Here is a 21,517-nt window from a genome sequence, read left to right on the forward strand (position 1 = left end):
ACAGCACAATAACATGGTCCTTAAAAATAGGCGTAGGAGCAATAAGTATTAGTGTTGTGTTACTTTTGACTCTTGCACACATTTTTATGACCATGGCTGTATGGATTTTATTATTGATACTCAGAAAATTTTGCGATAGGCACAACCTTCTGAAGCAGGGCACTAAGCGCCCGATACCAGTCAAGAAAATAAATTTGTTATATGGAGCTGGTTGCTTATTATTTCATTTACAGTTTCTGAAGATAGACAAAATACTAAAACGAACGGTCGTGGCGTTTTAAGTTGTATCTGCAGTTTTATGCCGCTAGGATTTTCGTTCTGTTGCAACGTGCAAGTGAATTACATATCTTCCCGAAACTATTCAGGAACCGGTATAAAGGGGTAACAGCTAAAATTTGTCAGTGCATAGTAAATACGAGGTCAAGAAAGAAGAAAAATTACTGATTAACGTCATTATAGATGTTACGAGCTCGAAAATAACAACGATAAAGTGGTCCATGAACCTTGTCCGTATCCAACGAACGCCCCTACATTTCACCTTAGTGGGAAAAGAACACGGAAATTAGAAACCTGTATGGTTAGACGAGAATATGGACCACCTGTGTGCAAAAGACATGGAAAGTCATGATTTCTCTTTCAGTGTATCATAAATTAAAAAAAAAGAAATTGTAAATGATAATATGAAGTAGAGAAATAATTTCGTGAAAAGACTGAATCGCCAACAAGAAGATGAAAGGGTAAAATGTGTTTCGTTGGCGTAAAAGCTTAAAGGATATAGTGTCACGTGTGTGCTGTCTGTTGGCGTTCGTCCACTCACTTTCGCACTCTCATTATTTCTTTTTTAATCCTGTACACAGTAGGAAATGAAAGCGCGACATTATACAAGTGATGTGCTTGATCAGTATGTTTCACAATGTTGTTGCCGCTTTGACCTTGCCGAAATGCTACTCCAGTATCAAAACAATGTTTGCGTACTCGGGACTCGAGATATTAGCAAACATCTAGTTTTTATCACAGCTGACTGGGAAAAACATATTTGTGGCGGCGACGTTTTGCATAATTTTCTATCGAACAAGGAAACTTTTGCCACTGCCACTGCATTTCACAATATCCTACTTCATTTTCGAAATCTGCAACACGACAAGAGAGATAGACGAGTAGAAAATTTTGATTCCTGTCTTTGAGAGAACTGGAAGATACGTCTTTTATTTATTTTTTTGTGAAACCGCCTAAAACCCACGTTCAGGCTGTATGGTACACTGACTTTCATCGTCAGTCCATCAGATGGATTCGATTCGGAGACGAGAAGCCTCCCTGAATACCAGAATCGGCTTGCTGACGCGCGCGGTTCTTACACGACACGATTTCTTCATCAACTAAACTGCTCTTAATAATTCCAAATACGGCCAGGTGGGTACAGGACAGTTACCTACGTCCTGCCCCTAATTTACACCATTCGCTAACATTTTGTAGACTTGTAGGCATTCTCATACTTTCACGTGAGATAACGCTAGGTGCAAGTAGGTCGGATACAGAAATTCCGTCCCGTGAGCTGCCGTGTGTTTGGGAAGGGGGGGGGGGGCATGGAAGGGGGCGACAGAAGAAGCATTCTCCTGCGGGAGTCCTACGGCTGCTGCTGCTGTCCAGATCGCAGGCCGAGGAGCTGGCTAATATCGTAGAAGGCATTAAACCAGCAGGCAGAGACGGGCGACGATGCTGAACCCTCCCGTACCTCCAAGGATTTAGAAGATCTAGCTTGTAAGCTCAAACGGGTTATGTATGTAGACCAGGGACAGGATCACGAATAGCAAGCAAGCAAAATGGAATGTAGTCGAATTAAGTCGGGTGATGCTGAGGGAATTAGATTAGGAGTTTTGCTATTTGGGGAGTAAAATAACTGATGATGGTCGAAGTAGAGAGGATATAAAATGTAGACTGGCAATGGCAAGGAAAGCGTTTCTGAAGAAGAAAAATTTGTTAACATCGAGTATAGATTTAAATGTCAGGAAGTCGTTTCTGAAAGTATTTGTATGGAGTGTAGCCATGTATGGTAGTGAAACGTGGACGATAAATAGTTTAGACAAGAAGAGAATAGAAGCTTTCGAAATGTGGTGCTACAGAAGAATGCTGAAGATTAGATGGGTGGATCTCATAACTGATGTGGAGGTATTGAACAGAATTGGGGAGAAGAGGAGCCTGAGGCACAACTTGACTAGAAGAAGGGATCGGTTGGTAGGACATGTTCTAAGACATCGAGGCATCACAAATTTAGTATTGAAGGGCAGCATGGAGGGTAAAAATCGCAGAGGGAGACCAAGAGATGAATACACTAAGCAGACTCAGAAGGATGTAGGCTGCAGTAGGTACTGGGAGATGCAGAAGCTTGCACAGGATAGAGTAGCATGGAGAGCTGCATCAAACCAGTCTCAGGACTGAAGACCACAACAACAACAACATGGTAGAAAAAGCCGTGTCGTGGGGAGGGGTTTCAAAAGGTAATGTTAGTTTCCTCTATGGTGTGGTGGGACATCTCCAGAGCGGTTCTCCACAGCAGAACAAGGGGTTGGGTACAGTAGTTGGCGGTTGCTTAAGAATGCAAAGTGTTAATTCGGACAAGGGTTGCACATCAGTGGGGTAGAACACCATTTATTCGATGTGAAGTTAACAATAAACCGATAAGTGGTCATTGGACACCAGTAGCTCTATAAAAGCAGGAAACGTCGAATGGTTCCGCACACACCAGACAGTGTGATAGCGGGCGAGTTTGAGTCTGGTTGACACCTCATATGTGAAGTCCAATACTAGTGCTTTGTGGATGTAGGAGGTGGGTTTTTGATCAGTTGAGAATCTGGGAGTTCACATGGAAAACAATGTTAAGGTTATTGGAGGGCTATCTGCTGAACTGATTCTGGGATCTGATGTAATGAAGAGAACCGGATTGACGCCTATCTGGGAGAAAGATTACTTCATCTTCCACTTTTACAGAAATAGGACATATTAGTTTTGCCTTTATTTTAAATCTCTGTTGATGGTGGTACAATCCGCAGCTCGTGGTCTTGCGGTAGCATTCTCGCTTCCCACGCACGGGGTCCCAGATTCGATTATGGGCGGGGTCAGGGATTTTTCCTGCCTCGAGATAACTGGGTGTTGTTGTATCGTCTTCATCATCATCATTCATCCCCATTACGGTTGGCGGAATGCAACACCAAACCACCTCCACCAGGCCCTTGCCTAGTACAGCGGTGCGGATCTCCCGTATCGTGCCCTACGCTCCTCGCAGTATGGGGCCTCAACATCATCAATGGTGTTACAGCAGAGAATATGGACAGGTGATGTGGTAAAATTAGATCATCTATTACCGAGTCAAAGGGAACAGCCATTTTAGAATTTTAAGTATCTTATTTTTGTTTCAAGAATTCACCAGAAATTGTGCAGTAACTTTGATGAAGCATTAACAGATAGGTTAGGCTTGACTAAATTAAGAAATGGTGAGGGGACCTCCATATCGCCTTTTGCCACTGCACCTAAAGGACTTCACATGTCTAATCGAAGAGATCTTGCAGCGAGGATTTATTCGTCCTTCCAAGTCACCTTATTCTTCACCAGTATTTCTTCTGCGTAAACCATCTGTCAAATCCAATTCCGTGGTAGATTATAGAGAACTTAATATCGTGGTCCTCTGTCCCATTCCACTGGCAAACTTGCACGCTTGTTTTGACTGATTAGCAGGCGCCTGTGTTTCTGCTACCTTGGATTTGAACCAAGCATGTTACCAAGCATATCACGAGGCTTGAAACCAATTGGAATTTATTAGTGTTTAGCAGGGTGTCTTTCGGGCTCGCCATTGGTGTGATAATGTTGCAATTTTTCGTAAAAATTGGCAGGAGCTTACAGAACACGTGCCTTAGGAAACAGGACAGACTTTACAACCTGAAAATGTGATGGTTGGTTTTCCTGACACGTCGTTTTTAGGCAATCTCGTGTCGTTAAGCGAAAACAATATTGGACTTGAACGTACAAAACCACTAGAGGATACCTGTGATCAAGAAGTGCTAGGGTAAAAGCAAAATTTGTGGAAATGGTTAGTCCTTTAGGAAATTTGTACCGAATTTCGCTCAACTGGCCAGGGCACTGGTTAGGTTATGTAAAAATGGATGCAAGTTCGAATAGGGCGAATCCTAAGAAGCTGCATGAAGGCGTTGAAGAAGGTACTGGTAGGTCAGAATATAAAACAGCATGACTCTTAGTTGGGCTCCGGTGTAGCTGAGGAGCACAGGCTGCATTTCCAGGGGATATTCACGACTTTCAACTTTTGTTTGTAATCTGGCATGCCCAGGCGGCTGACAATACTATTGCACATGCGCTGAGCCGCATGTTTCAAAAATATTTTTACGGTCACAAGACCCTTGCAGGGTAGTAAGAGATTGGGAGTGAATCATATTTTGGGGATTTTCCTGAAGAAACTGAGGTCGTTGGGCAAGATCAGGATATCAAGAGATAGAGAGTGAATCATATTTTGGGGGAATACCCTGCATTGTTTATGGGTATCGTATGTTGCAGGAAAAGGATAAGTCCTCGAGGGAAATCAAGTAGAAAATAGAAAGAGGATAAGTCATTGGGTCATGATGTGTGAGGAAAGACGCCTTGTACTGTAGTACTAGAGTCAATAGTTGTCCCAGGAATGTGATACCTATGTAAGTTGTATCTATGTTATTCGCTTATAATCACCAGTCTCCAGTGGGGGCACTTGGGTGTTTTCAAAACAGGTGTAAGGGTTTGCGAAGAGTTCATATATGGATGGAGATATTTCTATTGTTCGATTGTGCAACACTTGTTAATTTAGCAAGCCCCCCGATAATGCCAATCACAAAGTACTAGATTCTGAAACTATGGAAACTCTGATGGAGAATTTATATATTTATTTTGTGGGTCCGTTTTCCCGATTACGTCAGGAAACAAGTATACTCTAGTTTGTGTGGATGTCTTCTCCAGGTTCTCTATGTTGTTTGCTCCTAGATCAGAGTAGATTCAGTCTGTGATATACTGATTGAAGGGAGTCTTTGGTCCATCCCAAGTGTTAGATTGTAATAATGCCAAAGGATTATCCTTCAGAGTCTTCAAGGAATTCGTTTCTGGATTGAAAATCACACATTCTACCACCATGCCGTAATGTTGTATTAACCAAACCCAACATTCGTGAAGAGAGTGAACTACAATTCGAAGGTGACCTTGATTTCTTATCACCACTCCAACCGTACTGGGTGGGATAGAACTCTAAAATGGTTCCTGTGGAGACTCATAAAGACACGCCAGTGGCATTAATGTTTGCATTTAGAACTAAATCCTCATTGACAAAGTTGTAGTCGGTGGTGTATTTATTCTCCAGCAGTGTATCTCCTAAGGAGATGTGGAGGGGGTGGGGGATGGAGGTGATGGCATAGGCCCAGATAAGTAAATTGGAAGCCCCTGAATTTAAAGTGGGGGATTTGGAATACATAAGGAATTTCAGGAAGTCAACGCAAAAGCTTTTGCCAAGCTTCAAGGCGTCTTTTGAGATTATTCAGTTTGTGAAACCAGTGACTATTTGAAACAAGGACGTTTCTAAGGCAAGGTAATGCAGAGCACGTATTTCTCAACTTATACTAGTGTATCAGTGTACAGTCAATGAGGACGTTATTATATGTGGGGCCTTGGATGTCACTGCAAGTTATTTATTTGATTTATTGTATTACAGTTAGTGGTGTCTCTTTATATCATCTGGCAGGGGGAAGGCATGAAACCAGAATGAGCTCTCCAGCGAAGTGTACACTGGTATGAAACTGCCTGGCAAATTAAAACCGTATGCCCGAACGAGACCCGAACTGAGGACCTTTGCCATTCACTGGCAAGTGCTTTACCAACTGAGCTACCCAAGCACGACTCACGACCCGTCCTCACAGCTCCAATTCTGCCAGCGCCTCGTCTCCTACCTTCCAAACTTCACGGAAGCTCTTCTGCGAATCTTGCAGAACTAGCACTCCTGGAAGACAGGACATTGCGGAGACATGGCTTAGCCACAGCCTGGGGGATGTTTCCAGAATGAGATTTTCACTCTGCAGCGGAGTGTGCGCTGATATGAAACCAACAAAGAAACCTTCTTCGTGCTGGTACGTCGACGAGCCAAGGATCCTCACCAATAGTCAGCGTGGGGTGTGGCTGCTGCGTGGATATACAGGGTGTTACAAAAAGATACGGCCAAACTTTCAGGAAACATTCCTTACACACAAAGAAAGAAAATATGTTATGTGGACATGTGTCCGGAAACGCTTACTTTCCATGTTAGAGCTCATTTTATTACTTCTCTTCAAACCACATTAATCATGGAATGGAAACACACAGCAACAGAACGTACCAGCGCGACTTGAAACACTTTGTTACAGAAAATGTTCAGAATGTCCTCCGTTAGCGAGGATACATGCATCCACCCTCCGTCGCGTGGAATCCCTGATGCGCTGATGCAGCCCTGGAGAATGGCGTATTGTATCGCAGCCGTCCACAATACGAGCACGAAGAGTCTCCACATTTGGTACCGGGGTTACGTAGACAAGAGCTTTCAAGTGCCCCCATAAATGGAAGTCAAGAGGGTTGAGGTCAGGAGAGCGTGGAGGCCGTGGAATTGGTCCGCCTCTACCAATCCATCGGTCACCGAATCTGTTGTTGAGAAGCGTACAAACACTTCGACTGAAATGTGCACGAGATCCATCGTGCATGAACCACATGTTGTGTCGTACTTGTACAGGCATATGTTCTAGCAGCACAGGTAGAGTATCCCGTATGAAATCATGTTAACGTGCTCCATTGAGCATAGGTGGAATAACATGGGGCCCAATCAAGACGTCACGAACAATGCCTGCCCAAACGTTCACAGAAAATCTGTGTTGATGACGTGATTGCACAATTGCGTGCGGATTTTCGTCAGCCCACACATGTTGACTGTGAAAATTTACAATTTGATCACTTTGGAATGAAGCTTCATCCATAAAGAGAACATTTGCACTGAAATGAGGATTGACACATTGTTGGATGAACCATTCGCAGAAGTGTACCCGTGGAGGCCAGTCAGCTGCTGATAGTGCCTTCACTCGCTGCACATGGTACGGAAACAACTGGTTCTCCCGTAGCACTCTCCATAGAGTGACGTGGTCAACGTTACCTTGTACAGCAGCAACTTCCCTGACGCTGACATTAGGGTTATCGTCAACTGCACGAAGAATTGTCTCGTCCATTGCAGGTGTCGTTCTAGGTCTTCCCCAGTCGCGAGTCATAGGCTGGAATGTTCCGTGCTTCCTAAGACGCCGATAAATTGCTTCGAACGTCTTCCTGTCGGGACACCTTCGTTCTGGAAATCTGTCTCGATACAAACGTACCGCGTCACGGCTATTGCCCCGTGCTAATCCATAAATCAAATGGGCATCTGCCAACTCCGCATTTGTAAACATTGCAATGACTGCAAAACCACGTTCGTGATGAACACTAACCTGTTGATGCTACGTACTGATGTGCTTGATGCTAGTACTGTAGAGCAATGAGTCGCATGTCAACACAAGCACCGAAGTCAACATTACCTTACTTCAATTGGGCCAACTGGCAGTGAATCGAGGATGTACAGTACATACTGACGAAACTAAAATGAGCTCTAACATGGAAATTAAGCGTTTCCGGATACATGTCCACATAACATCTTTTCTTTATTTGTGTGTGAGGTTGGTTTCCTGAAAGTTTGGCCGTACCTTTTTGTAACACCCTGTAGTGGGTGGTTGGTGCCTTTATCCCGGGCGAGACGACAGCAATTCCAAGGGAGACCTAAACAAGGGGGTACAAACTGTAGGAGGAACACTGATTGTCTTAGTGAGCGACAGCAGTATTTTGGTTGGCCGAGTGATGCAACATAGTGTATAGTGAAGAATACAGAGTGCGTATTCCGTTTATAGGATTAACAGTAATATTACACACAGAAGGCCCAAGGGTACACTGTGGAAAGTTGTAGCTCTTGGGCAGCTACACGATGGATGTGCGGGGGTCTTCTCTAAAAGCGAGAGCCGTATTTATTTGGTTATTTATGCGCCTCTAGCGAACTCGGAAATGCTTCGTAATTGATAAATACACTCCTGGAAATGGAAAAAAGAACACATTGACACCTGTGTGTCAGGCCCACCATACTTTCTCCGGACACTGCGAGAGGGCTGTACAAGCAATGATCACACGCACGGCACAGCGGACACACCAGGAACCGCGGTGTTGGCCGTCGAATTTCGCTAGCTGCGCAGCATTTGTGCACCGCCGCCGTCAGTGTCAGCCAGTTTGCCGTGGCATACGGAGCTCCATCGCAGTCTTTAACACTGGTAGCATGTCGCGACAGCGTGAACGTGAACCGTATGTGAAGTTGGCGGACTTTGAGCGAGGGCGTATAGTGGGCATGCGGGAGGCTGGGTGGACGTACCGCCGAATTGCTCAACACGTGGGGCGTGAGGTCTCCACAGTACATCGATGTTGTCGCCAGTGGTCGGCGGAAGGTGCACGTGCCCGTCGACCTGGGACCGGACCGCAGCGACGCACGGATGCACGCCAAGACCGTAGGATCCTACGCAGTGCCGTAGGGGACCGCACCGCCACTTCCCAGCAAATTAGGGACACTGCTGCTCCTGGGGTATCGGCGAGGACCATTCGCAACCGTCTCCATGAAGCTGGGCTACGGTCCCGCACACCGTTAGGCCGTCTTCCGCTCACGCCCCAACATCGTGCAGCCCGCCTCCAGTGGTGTCGCGACAGGCGTGAATGGAGGGACGAATGGAGACGTGTCGTCTTCAGCGATGAGAGTCGCTTCTGCCTTGGTGCCAATGATGGTCGTATGCGTGTTTGGCGCCGTGCAGGTGAGCGCCACAATCAGGACTGCATACGACCGAGGCACACAGGGCCAACACCCGGCATCATGGTGTGGGGAGCGATCTCCTACACTGGCCGTACACCACTGGTGATCGTCGAGGGGACACTGAATAGTGCACGGTACATCCAAACCGTCATCGAACCCATCGTTCTACCAATACTAGACCGGCAAGGGAACTTGCTGTTCCAACAGGACAATGCACATCCGCATGTATCCCGTGCCACCCAACGTGCTCTAGAAGGTGTAAGTCAACTACCCTGGCCAGCAAGATCTCCGGATCTGTCCCCCATTGAGCATGTTTGGGACTGGATGAAACGTCGTCTCACGCGGTCTGCACGTCCAGCACGAACGCTGGTCCAACTGAGGCGCCAGGTGGAAATGGCATGGCAAGCCGTTCCACAGGACTACATCCAGCATCTCTACGATCGTCTCCATGGGAGAATAGCAGCCTGCATTGCTGCGAAAGGTGGATATACACTGTACTAGTGCCGACATTGTGCATGCTCTGTTGCCTGTGTCTATGTGCCTGTGGTTCTGTCAGTGTGATCATGTGATGTATCTGACCCCAGGAATGTGTCAATAAAGTTTCCCCTTCCTGGGACAATGAATTCACGGTGTTCTTATTTCAATTTCCAGGAGTGTAATTGTGGGAACTGAATATATGTCCTAATCTCCTTCTCCTCCATCCCCCTTTCCCTCCATCTCCTCCTTCATCCTCTCCATCGCCTTCTCTATGTATATTTTATCCATCCTTGCCTATCTATCTCTTCTCCTCTCTCCCTCTCTCTCTGACCTTGATCTTGTTTATGTTATTGCACACGAAGCGTTAAAATGAATAGATAAATCAGTAGGGATCCTTCTTGGTAACCGGGTATGAGACAGAGACAGACAGAGAGAGAGAGAGAGAGACGAAAGATTTCCAGCTGATCCGTATACATACACACACACACACACACACACACACACACATATATATATATATATATATATATATATATATATATATATATATATATATATATATATATATATATATAACCTAAGTCCACTCTAACGCTTACACAACTACTTGTTTTCATGTAGTAAGAGAAATGAGATTGATTTTGTTTGTGACTTTTCTCAGAAAGTGATCTTGGCATTATTAAGCTGTGAACGTGACTGGTTTTGTTGATTCCAATGTGCAGAAAATTATCTCGTTATTTTGCATTGTAAGAACGATTCACTTTGTATGTTTTATTGTACAGAAAACTAACCAGTAATTAGTATAGGCTGTCCTGCAGATGATATTAACTCTGTTTTAATGACTAGTAGGCGATGGGACTTGTCGTAGTCCTGTATGTAGAAGAGTGTTAATTTAAGTAGCCTTAATTACATCCGAGAGTTGTCTTTTCATTTTTATCGTGCTGTTAGTTGCTGAATGAATTTTATCGTCATTTCTCTGCCCAGTGGCTAGAAGCAGGATGTTGTTATTCGCTTGCTGATTCCTGCCTTCAAGAACTGTATCGTGCTATTATCATATCTCTATTGTCAAGAAGAACGTCAATTTTTATAAGCTTTTTTTGGAATTGAGCCCACGCCAAATTCTACGCTACCTTGTGGTATAGTACAGTGGCAATATAAAGCGTTCGAGCATCACCTAATCTCATGCATCCTTTTTCTAGACAGAAATGAGGAAGATACAGACCGTTATCCTTAAGATTATTTTTCAGCTCATCCTTTTAGGGCACGTGACGTCTTCAGAAAAGTACTCATGGTGCCACGGAAACACGGAGTTGCATTGTCACATACAGCTCTTCCACAATTACTGTAAATAGAACGGAAGTAGGAAAACCTGAAAGAGACAAGAGAGAAAAATTTGGAAGAATATGCAATAACTTCAATTTCCCTTTACAGTTCATGGAAGCAGCTTAAGTGTCTTAGTAGAAGTAAAGTGTGGCAGTTTTTCCCGACTTGTTTCTGGAAATGCGTCGTCAACATTCCTGTGGTGTTCTCATTAAGTGTCTTCACTGAGGACCACAGTTTTCGGAAATAATTCACTGTACGCTACTTTTATATCAGCCCCTTACTCTGAACCGCGTGTCATTTTTGTAGGAAGTCAGACAGTTCTTAAGACGTAGTTTGTGAAGTTAATTTAAAGACACTAGTATTCGTAGTTTCCATCATCGGCACCTAGATGGAACAAAATCCAGTTAGATGATAATTAATACGTAGTGGACAGCCAACAAAGAAAAATTGATACTTTCCTATCATTTATTGCTGTATTCAGTGAAATCGGTTTTTTACAGCACTTTTCTAGGTAGTTTGCCCCGTAGAACGCAAAAGACAAATTTCCTTTTAATGGTTCGTTCGTCAGTTGTTTGATTTGGCAGCAATACGAGTATGAGATCTAATTCTAGTTAAAGTTGGTCTTTTAGTAGATGAAGCAATTTTCATATCTAGATTGTTTTTCTACATTACCTTTTGGAAGTAGCAAGCAGATTTGCTTCTCTGTTAAACATGTAAATACTGAATAGGAAAAGTACCACTTATCCCCTTTAGATTGCGTATTAGTTCAGGGACAATAAAAGTTAACATTTTTTGAATTAAATGCGTACTGATTAACTTTACCCATAAAATAAAATTTTAAAACAAACGTATGCCGTCGTGGTTGACCTAAAAAATTTCCAATTATTTTATATTTTCGAGGCTGTAGTAAAATAGCTTTGTACTTCGCGCTGTGCTTCACCTGCAGTTGCACACAATTTTAGCTCACCATGCAGGAATCTTCGAATTACGGTCAAATGGCTTTGGTATTGTAGGAGAACACTACTTTGCGTAAGTTTGTTAGCTAGTTACAGGTTGTAACAATTACATTTTTAGCCTGCAGATGAACATAATCTGCCTTAGATACACGATTTTTTGTCTGATTTCTAGTCCAACACTATACTTTTTAATATCTCCATTGACAATGGATTTCCAAAACCTCTTTTTGGGTTACATATTGTAAGTAGGCTGTTTATGTTTTCTTTATGTAAGTAGGCTGTTTAGGTTCTTATATTGGTAACGCCGCCGCCACGTAGCGCTCTCTGTATGAAAATCACTGGCTGTGCTGTGTGCAGTCTGTGGCTAGTTTGCATTGTTGTCTGCTATTGTAGTGTTGGGCAGCGGCAGCTGGATGTGAACAGCGCGTAGCGTTGCGCAGTTGGAGGTGAGCCGCCAGCAGTGGTGGATGTGGGGAGAGAGATGGCGGAGTTTTGTAATTTGTCATGAACTGCTATATATATTATGACTATTAAGGTAAATACATTGTTTGTTCTCTATTAATATCTTTCATTTGCTAACTATCCCTATCAGTAGTTAGTGCCTTCCGTAGTTTGAATCTTTCATTTAGCTGGCAGTAGTGGCGCTCGCTGTATTGCAGTAGTTCAAGTAATGAAGATTTTTGTGAGGTAAGTGATTTCTGAAAGGTATAGTTTAATGTTACTCAGGGCCATTCTTTTGCAGGGATCTTTGAAAGTCAGATTGCGTTGCGCTAAAAATATTATGTGTGAGTTTAAGCACAGTCGTGTACAATTGTTGTAAGGGGACGTTTCAATATATTGTTAGATAGCAGGATTATCTTGTATGCCAGACCTGTTTCGTCAAGCGTTACCGGCCCAACACAGGAAAACTGAAACAGACCTCTTCCAGTTGTGAGTCAATTTCTCCAAGATGTCCGCCAGCTCAGCTGGATGGTAACGTACTGCCTCCCATGCAAGCAGGCCCGGGTTCGATTACCTGCCGGATTGGAGATTTTCTCCGCTCGGGGACTGGGTGTTGTGTTGTCCTCATCATTTCATCCTCATCACCGGTGCGCAAGTCGCCCAACGTGGCGTCGAATGAAATAAGTCGTGCATTTGGCGTCTGAACAACAGGGGCCTCCCAGCCAACGATGCCATATGCTCATTTCCATTCTTGTCCCCAAGGTTTACTTCCGTCTTCCTCCATTACGGTGTATCCAAAGTAGGTGCTATACATATAAACTCATATAACTGTACTTTCCTCTCCTGATGTATTGCACAAGTAGTGGCTTAGCGTATTCTTCCTCCTACGTGTTGTAGGGAAGCAGCCTACTCACGCCGTATAAAATTCACATCAATCTTTCCGTTGTGTGCCAGCCTAGTCCGCTGTAACTAGCTCTGACGTCATAAATGTTGCGCAATACTTTAAAAATCAAGTAAATAACCTGAAACGTTTCTAGCGTGTCAGGAGTAATACTAAATCAATATGTGTTGAATATCAGTTCGACAACTTTAACCATTTTCGAAATTTGGACGTTTTTCTGTAAAAATCATTGGCGCAACAGAAAAGAGCTAGAGACTTAAAAATTTATATTTAGATTCATTTTTCATAATAATTTAATAGAAACAGTACTTTGGATCTCAAAAATTAAGATTTTAGTTGAAATTCAATATTTTCTGTTTTTTGTCTTAAAAATTAAGGAAGCAAGATAGATTAAGTAGGCTAATAAATAAGGCTAGGATGTTTAAGTTTAAGTAGAATGGAGATTCGCTATAATCATAAAGATGTGAGAAGTTTCAATTGAATAACTATATAACTATAGCGATAGCGTATCTCCAAAGGGCAAGTTCAGAGCTCGCCTACTGCGTGTAGTGTAGTTAAATTAATTCTCTCGCCCAAAATATTTTACTTAGCCACGTCAGACATTTATTATGATTACTTACCTGTGTGCTGAATGCACATTTAAATTGAGAGCTTCATCGGCCATCAGCAAAAGGAGCTGTGATTTATTCAATGACTTAAAGTGGTGCATCACTAGCCCAGGAGCTAGTTGGGAGAGCCGATTTGATCAGGCGTTCCCTTAGCCGTCCGCACCGCGGCTTTATATATAAGAACGCTGCGCGAGAGAAGAAGGGCCCAGTTCTCTCCAGACGCCGAATAGCACACCACCTGTGTCGGGAGTCGCGTCGCGTCGGTATCATTGCTATAAACAGCCTCGGATGCCGTATTAAGTTACTCGGGATACGCGTAACCATGAAATCGTTTTCGAGTGAAGTGTAAATTCTGGGATGACTTTAATGATATATCTTCAGTTTGCGTGTGTCGTATTTTCACGTGCGATCGCGGGACAGACATTCTGCCATTATTTAGCGTGGCGTTTGATGAACATTATCATCAAATTATGGCGAGCATTCACTTATACATTTAATTTGAACAGTTATAGTTGTATCAGCGCATTAGACTCTGAACTGCTCTGGTAGTTGGATTGTGTGGATTCTTTCAGAATATATCGAACGTTTTTTCCACGATCGTTTTTGATTATGAATCCCAGACAGTCTCCTAATTCCTCAGAGCTATAAGCTGTAGCTATAAGTGTATTTCTCAGATGAAGTGGGCACTAGGAATTCTAATTACAGGCTTCACGTTTTGCTAATCACTTTCTGGTTGCCAATATTGTAGTTAGAGAACCAGTGTTGAGAACGGCAAAAGACAGCATAAATAACAGGAACATTTATATAACAATTAATTTCACCTGCCACCCCACATATGGTTAAACGGCAGGGAAATGCATTCTTTTCTACATTACATTCTACATTTTTATAACAAGTATTAATTCCACCCGCCGCCCCACAGTGTGATTTTCAACGACCGCAAGGTAAGCTGACAAGCGGGACCGCCAGCCACCAGGCGCTTTCCATTCCTTTTAATTACAAAGAAGTCACCTCTTACCAAATGCAGAATTAGTCCGCTTATGTCTTTCTGTCACTCAAGTGCCCTCCCTTTTGTTGGGTTTCCCATACATTTACGTAAGTTTGCACGTTTTGCAGATTCCTGCAAGGGAGAAGCCGTTTACATGGCCTAGTCATTAACGTAAGCAGATGACTCAGTCAGCTCCGTCTCTTACAACATAAGGTGAGGAAGTCTGATGAATAGTTCTTCAGCAGTTATTCTCTTTGAGAAAGGTGTTTGTAAGGAATCAGGCAAAGTCAGATTCGTAGCACCTGGACTTCTTCCTGCTTTGAAGTGCTGCCAAGCGGCAAGTAGTAACCTTAACACCTTCCTCCATACATTACTGCAACTGCCTTACAATTGGAATTGGAATTATAATACCAAAGTTCCAAATTTATTTTGTTAAAGTGTAGCGTTGTAAATTTATGAGTTGTATCAGTGATCATTGCTCTTCCCATCAACTTTAGGAGATCCGGGGTTAGAGCAGTGCGTAGTACTGTATTGGGACTGACGGCAAGAGCAAGTTTTATATGAGAGCTCACGGGCAGCAAGTGTAATCTGGGGATGTTCAATACGGTAGTAAACGTGAAAGCAGCATATAAAGTTTGTGACTGATGTGCACCAGTGTCACAGACACAAAGAGGAGTTAATGTCTCAGTCGCATTGCTGCAGAAACTTTCCACGAAAACCAAGTAATTCATAGGGAGGATGTGTGTGGATCTTACTGTTTCTTAGTGGAGAGACCTTTCCGCGAAAGGATGGCGACTGACGGAATACTCGGAGAGAGGTTCTGGTTGTACAAAGTGGTGCCAACTGGACGTCCGGACTGCTTAGGCTTTGTGTGCCTAGCAGAACATAAGCCAGTGCCTGCTCGAGACACGTAACGAATACGTTTCTTCTGCCATCGGCGTTTAATTGCACCTATGAAACTCAACACCACTGAAGTGTGTAAGCTCTTTAAAGACACACCACGAGCTTCCAGCCTATAGACGAAGGAGAATCCTTTAGGGAACACGACAACGAGAGGACAACGAGAGATTCTACACAGAGAACGCGAAAGAACTTGCCCCCCCTCTAACAGCCGTGTACCGCAAGTCTCTAGGGGAACGGAAGGTTCCAAATGATTGGAAAAGCGCACAGGTAGTCCCAGTCTTCAAGAAGGGTCGTCGGGCAGATGCGCAAAACTATAGACCTATATCTCTGACGTCGATCTGTTGTAGAATTTTAGAACATGTTTCTTGCTCGAGTATCACGTCGTTTTTGTAAACCCAGAATCTACTATGTAGGAATCAACATGGATTCCGGAAACAGCGATCGTGTGAGACCCAACTCGCTTTATTTGTTCATGAGACCCAGAAAATATTAGATACAGGCTCCCAGGTAGATGCTATTTATCTTGACTTCCGGAAGGCGTTCGATACAGTTCCGACTGTCGCCTGATAAACAAAGTAAGAGCCTACGGAATATCAGACCAGCTGTGTGGCTGGATTGAAGAGCTTTTAGCAAACAGAACACAGCATGTTGTTATCAACGGAGAGACGTCTACAGACGTTAAAGTAACCTCTGGCGTGCCACAGGGGAGTGTTATGGAACCACTGCTTTTCACAATTTATATAAATGACCTATTAGATAGTGTCGGAAGTTCCATACGGCTTTTCGCGGATGATGCTGTAGTATACAGAGAAGTTGCAGCATTAGAAAATTGTAGCGAAATGCAGGAAGATCTGCAGCGGATAGGTACTTGGTGCAGGGAGTGGCAACTGACCCTTAACATAGACAAATGTAATGTATTGCGAATACATAGAAAGAAGGATCCTTTATTGTATGATTATATGATAGCGGAACAAACACTGGTAGCATTTACTTCTGTAAAATACACTCCTGGAAATGGAAAACAGAACACATTGACACCGGTGTGTCAGACCCACCATACTTGCTCCGGACACTGCGAGAGGGCTGTACAAGCAATGATCACACGCACGGCACAGCGGACACACCAGGAACCGCGGTGTTGGCCGTCGAATGGTGCTAGCTGCGCAGCATTTGTGCACCGCCGCCGTCAGTGTCAGCCAGTTTGCCGTGGCATACGGAGCTCCATCGCAGTCTTTAACACTGGTAGCATGCCGCGACAGCGTGGACGTGAACCGTACGTGCAGTTGACGGACTTTGAGCGAGGGCGTATAGTGGGCATGCGGGAGGCCAGGTGGACGTACCGCCGAATTGCTCAACACGTGGGGCGTGAGGTCTCCACAGTACATCGATGTTGTCGCCAGTGGTCGGCGGAAGGTGCACGTGCCCGTCGACCTGGGACCGGACCGCAGCGACGCACGGATGCACGCCAAGACCGTAGGATCCTACGCAGTGCCGTAGGGGACCGCACCACCACTTCCCAGCAAATTAGGGACACTGTTGCTCCTGGGATATCGGCGAGGACCATTCGCAACCGTCTCCATGAAGCTGGGCTACGGTCCCGCACACCGTTAGGCCGTCTTCCGCTCACGCCCCAACATCGTGCAGCCCGCCTCCAGTGGTGTCACGACAGGCGTGAATGGAGGGACGAATGGAGACGTGTCGTCTTCAGCGATGAGAGTCGCTTCTGCCTTGGTGCCAATGATGGTCGTATGGGTGTTTGGCGCCGTGCAGGTGAGCGCCACAATCAGGACTGCATACGACCGAGGCACACAGGGCCAACACCCGGCATCATGGTGTGGGGAGCGATCTCCTACACTGGCCGTACACCACTGGTGATCGTCGAGGGGACACTGAATAGTGCACGGTACATCCAAACCGTCATCGAACCCATCGTTCTACCATTCCTAGACCGGCAAGGGAACTTGCTGTTCCAACAGGACAATGCACGTCCGCATGTATCCCGTGCCACCCAACGTGCTCTAGAAGGTGTAAGTCAGCTACCCTGGCCAGCAAGATCTCCGGATCTGTCCCCCATTGAGCATGTTTGGGACTGGATGAAGCGTCGTCTCACGCGGTCTGCACGTCCAGCACGAACGCTGGTCCAACTGGGGCGCCAGGTGGAAATGGCATGGCAAGCCGTTCCACAGGACTACATCCAGCATCTCTACGATCGTCTCCATGGGAGAATAGCAGCCTGCATTGCTGCGAAAGGTGGATATACACTGTACTAGTGCCGACATTGTGCACGCTCTGTTGCCTGTGTCTATGTGCCTGTGGTTCTGTCAGTGTGATCATGTGATGTATCTGACCCCAGGAATGTGTCAATAAAGTTTCCCCTTCCTGGGACAATGAATTCACGGTGTTCTTATTTCAATTTCCAGGAGTGTATCTGGGAGTATGCGTGCGGAACGACTTGAAGTGGAATGATCTTATAAAATTAATTGTTGGTAAGGCGGGTACCAGGTTGAGATTCATTGGGAGAGTCCTTAGAAAATGTAGTCCATCAACAAAGGAGGTGGCGTACAAAACACTCGTTCGACCTATACTTGAGTATTGCTGATCAGTGTGGGATCCGCACCAGATCGGGTTGACGGAGGAGATAGAGAAGATCCAAAGAAGAGCGGCGCGTTTCCTCAAAGGGTTATTTGGTAACCGTGATAGCGTTATGGAGATGTTTAACAAACTCAAGTGGCAGACTCTGCAAGAGAGGCGCTCTGCATCGCGGTGTAGCTTGCTCGCCAGGTTTCGTGAGGGTGCGTTTCTGGATGAGGTATCGAATGTATTGCTTCGCCCAACTTATACCTCCCGAGGAGATCACGAATGTAAAATTAGAGAGATTAGAGCGCGCACGGAGGCTTTCAGACAGTCGTTCTTCCCGCGAACCATACGCGACTGGAACATGAAAGGGAGGTAATGACAGTGGCACGTAAAGTGCCCTCCGCCACACACCGTTACGTGGCTTGCGGAGTATAAATGCAGATGTAGACGAGCGTTTACAGTACTCGATCACACAACCGGTGGGTGAATATAAAAGTGTTCATGTAATTTTGAGATACTCTAGTACAAAGTTGGCACTCTAAGACAAGGGCTGAACCGGAAGACGACTGCCCTATTAATCGGCACTGGTAGATCCCAAGCCAACGGTGAGATGACGAAATTTTAACGTTCTGGAAGCACAAGAGGGTGAGTATGTATACAGTGTGAGTCACCTAACGTTACCGCTGGATATATTTCGTATACCACATCAAATACTGACGAACCGATTCCACAGACCGAACGTGAGGAGAGGGGCTAGTGTAATTGGTTAATACAAACCATAAAAAAATGCACGGAAGTATGTTTTTTAACACAAACCTATGTTTTTTAAATGGAACCCCGTTAGTTTTGTTAGCACATCTGAACATATAAACAAATACGTAATCAGTGCCGTTCGTTGCATTGTAAAATGTTAATTACATCCGGAGATATTGTAACCTAAAGTTGACGCTTGAGTACCAGTCCTCTGCTGTTCGATCATGTGTATCGGAGAGCACCGAATTACGTAGGGATCCAAAGGGAACGGTGATGGACCTTAGGTACGGAAGAGACTGGAACAGCACATTACGTCCACATGCTAACACCTTTTTATTGGTCTTTTTCACTGACGCACATGTACATTACCATGAGGGGTAAGGTACACGTACACACGTGGTTTCCGTTTTCAATTACGGAGTGGAATAGAGTGTGTCCCGACATGTCAGGCCAATAGATGTTCAATGTGGTGGCCATCAGTTGCTGCACACAATTGCAATCTCTGGCGTAATGAATGTCGTACACGCCGCAGTACATCTAGTGTAATGTCGCCGCAGGCTGCCAAAATACGTTGTTTCATATCCTCTGGGGTTGTAGGCACATCACGGTACACATTCTCCTTTAACGTACCCCACAGAAAGAAGTCCAGAGGTGTAAGATCAGGAGAACGGGCTGGCCAATTTATGCGTCCTCCACGTCCTATGAAACGCCCGTCGAACATCCTGTCAACGGTCAGCCTAGTGTTAATTGCGGAATGTGCAGGTGCACCATCATGCTGATACCACATACGTCGACTTGTTTCCAGTGGGACATTTTCGAGCAACGTTGGCAGATCATTCTGTAGTAACGCGATGTATGTTGCAGCTGTTTGGGCCCCTGCAATGCAGTGAGGACCAATGAGGTGGTCGCCAATGATTCCGCACCATACATTTACAGTCCACGGTCGCTGTCGCTCTACCTGTCTGAGCCAGCGAGGGTTGTCCACGGACCAGTAATGCATGTTCCGTAAATTCACTGCCCCGTGGTTTGTGAAACCCGCTTCATCGGTAAACAGGTAGAACTGCAACGCATTCTCTGTAAATGCCCATTGACAGAATTGCATTCGATGATTAAAGTCATCACCATGTAATTGCTGATGTAGCGACACATGTAACGGGTGAAAGCGGTGACGATGCAGTATGCGCATGACACTACTTTGACCCAGTCGACCGGCTCTCGCAATGTCCCGTGTACTCATGTGTGAGTTCATGGCAACAGCAGCTAACACACCAACTGCACCCGCTTCTCCTGTGACGGGCCTGTTACGGACCCGTTTGCGTGCAACGCCCATACCTATTGCATACAGTTGGCGATAGATGTTCTGCAATGTTTTGCAATGCTCTCTGTCCGGGTACCGTTCTGCATACACCCTGCAGGCTTCAGCTGCATTTCGTCAACACTCGCCATATATGAGTATCATCTCCGCCTTTTCAGAGTTCGAATTCACCATGGTCACAGTTCCTACAACACTACACTGTCACAGACGTCTGGTAACACGGTGTACTACAGTTGGTCTGCGTTGCGGAGACGAATGCAGAATAACAATAGCAGCAAGCGCTACATGCGGACACTGCGACAGCTAGACCAAACCACAGCAATGCACTACAGCCACACTCGTAAACACGGTCGTCATCGTAAACATGTCCCTGCAGATGGTGCTCGCCGACCGTGGCCCGTGTTTGTTACAACACGCGACTGAACGTCGGAGGATTCAAGCTTCAACTTTAGGTTACAATATCTCCGGATGTAATTAGCATTTCACAATGCAACAAACGGCACTGATTACGTATTTGTTTATACGTTCAGATGTACTAACAAAACTAACGGGGTTCCATTTAAAAAAAACGTAGGTTTGTGTTAAAATACATACTTCCGTGCATTTTTTTATGGTTTGTATTAATTAATTACACTAGCCCCTCTCCTCACGTTCGGTCTGTGGAATCGGTTCGTCAGTATTTGATGTGGTTTACGAAATATATCCAGCGGTAACGTTAGGTGACTCACCCTATATATATATATATATATATATATATATATATATATATATATATATATATATATAGTAAACCAATTACAATATATAAAGACACAGAAATGTCATACCTTCAGGTAACAAAATAAGGAAAAAAAATTTAGTACAATAGATGGAAATAGGAGGAAATGCATTTCCGGCGTTTCATGCCAGCTGACGCTCAAATAGCTGTTGCAGATGCAGTACGATACGTCGGAGCCACGATGGTCTTCCCTCTCGGTAGTGCCAATCTGGGAGGGTGTGTTGGCAATAAAAATTGAAATTTACTTCCAATCATATGCTTTATCACTCCTTTTTATGATGTGCACACTATCTGATTTTTGTAACATAGTTTGTCCTGCTTAATATCGTTTTTTATTTTATCCACGCGAGCAGACTTGTGCCTACTTTTAAAGACCAGTAATGAGATTTCCCCTCCCCCCCCCCCCCTTTGTCACCGTTTACTGCTTCTATGTACTCAAGCATGAGACTTTGTTTCAGATACAAACCCAAGTCATTCTCAGAGATGCCAGATTGTAGCCGCGCGGAGTGGCCGTGCGGTTTGAGGCGCCATGTCACGGACTGCGCGATCTCTCCCGCCGGAGGTTCGAGTCCTCCCTCGGGCATGGGTG

Source organism: Schistocerca cancellata, chromosome 7 (genome assembly GCF_023864275.1).
Source record: "Schistocerca cancellata isolate TAMUIC-IGC-003103 chromosome 7, iqSchCanc2.1, whole genome shotgun sequence".
NCBI classification, from domain to species: domain Eukaryota; kingdom Metazoa; phylum Arthropoda; class Insecta; order Orthoptera; family Acrididae; genus Schistocerca; species Schistocerca cancellata.